The sequence below is a fragment of the Colobus angolensis genome, unplaced genomic scaffold (assembly GCF_000951035.1).
Source record: "Colobus angolensis palliatus isolate OR3802 unplaced genomic scaffold, Cang.pa_1.0 Scaffold46, whole genome shotgun sequence".
NCBI lineage: Eukaryota > Metazoa > Chordata > Mammalia > Primates > Cercopithecidae > Colobus > Colobus angolensis.
Window position 1 is genome coordinate 10,626,921 of NW_012118043.1, and position 2,061 is coordinate 10,628,981.

The window sequence follows — 2,061 nt, forward strand, 5'->3', positions numbered from 1 at the left end:
ACCACTGCACTCCAGCCTGGGTGACAGAGCAAGATTCCATCTCAAAAAAAAAGAAAAAAGAAAGAAATCAGTTAGAGAAACCACCTGTGAGAGAAAATGGGGAGACAGTGGGAGAAGCTGGGAGCCCCATCAGATTGCAATGCAAATCTGACCTCCAGTCAGGAAGAGAGGGAAGGAAAGAAGGTGGGTGGGAGCTTCTCAGAATACCATGCAGTTTTAAGGAAAGTTCAGCAAGGTTGTTGGGGAGTACAGGAGCCAAAGTATTTTTGCTGCAGCTATGCTGGGAGCAGCCCATGGAAGGTGTGACCTCAGCGCAAATTTCAGCAGTGAATTTCAGAGCAACAGCTGGGGTTCTCAGTTACTATATTCAGTACAGTCCAGATGTCTTCTCACAATAGAGTTTGGGGTGGTTAGGAGTAAAGGGAGTGAGAGAGAGGAAATTTGTAAGAATAGCTGTCATCCATGTGGAGAGAAGAGATTTTAAAGATTTTTTTTATTTTTTGAGACAGAATCTCACGCTGTCACCCAGGCTGGAGTGGATTGACAGGATCACAGCTCACTGCAGCCTCAAACTCCTGGGCTCAGGTGATCCTCCGCCCTCAGCCTCTTGAGTAGCTGGGACTACAGGTATATGCTACTATGCCGGCTAGATTTTTAAGATTTTTGTTGTGCATTAATTATATACTTCTCTCCTTGGTGTGTGTGTGTGTGTGTGTGTGTGTTTTAACTGAATAAAAAATGAAGTGCTTAAAATTTACATTTATCTTTATTTTTTCTTTTTTTGAGATAGGGTCTTGTTCTGTTCTCCAGGTTAGAGTGCAGCGTTGTGATCATGACTCACTATAGCCTTGACCTCCTGGGCTCAAGCAATTCTTCACCTAAGCCTCCCACATAGGTGGGATCACAGGCATATGCCACCAAGCCTGGCTAATTTTTTATTTTTTTATTTTTTGAGACAGAGTCTCCTTCTGTCACCCAGGCTGGAATGCTAGAGTGCACATCTTGGCTCACTGCAACCTCCACCTGCCGGGTTCAAGAGATTCTCCTGCCTCAGCTTCCCAAGTAGCTGGGACTACAGATGCATGCCACTGTGCCTAATTTTTTTGTATTTTTCGTAGAGACGGGGTTTCACCATGTTGGCCAGGCTGGCCTTGAACTCCTGATCTCAAGAGATCCGCCCACTTTGTCCTCCCAAAGTGCTAAGATTACATACAGGTGTTAGCCACCACACCTGGCCCTAATTTTCTAATCTTTTGTAGAGACAATGGTTTCTCTATGTTGCCCAGGCTGAAATTTCACATTGTTATTGCTGAACTGTGTTTCTTTGATGCCGAGATTAGACCCCAAGAGTCCTAGCTTAAATTCTACTTAAAATTCTTAATAAGACCTAGAGCCTAGGCCATGCGCAGTGACTCGCGTCTGTAATCCCAGCACTTGGGGAGGCTGAAGTAGGAGGACTGCTTGAGGCCAAGAGTTTGAGACCAGCCTGGGCAGCATAGCAAGACATTATCTCTACAAAAAATTAAAATGTTAGCCAGGAATGGTGGTACACACTTGTAGTCCTAGCTATTCCAGAGGCTTGGGCAGGAGGATCCCTGGAGCCTAGGAGTTTGAGGCTGCAGTGAGCTATGATGGCGCTGCTGCATTCCAGCCTGGGTGACAGAGCAAGACTGTCTCTAAAAAGAAATAAAATTTAAAAAATTTTAAAAGACATGGAACCCAACCCAATTGTCCCCAGACTACACACATTTTCCAAGCCACCTTGAGAAATCCTTATCTTTTCTGACTCCCTGGGCTCTATGGGAAAGAGCAGGCCCTGCGCGGTGGCTTACGCCTGTAATCCTAGCACTTTGGTAGGCGGAGGCAGGCGGATCACGAGGTCAGGAGATCAAGACCATCCTGACTAACACGGTGAAACCCCGTCCGGACTAAAAATTAAAAAAACAGGCCGGGCGCAGTGGCTCAAGCCTGTAATCCCAGCACTTTGGGAGGCCGAGACGGGCGGATCACGAGGTCAGGAGATCGAGACAAAACATTAATAGATTTGACCACATAAAAACA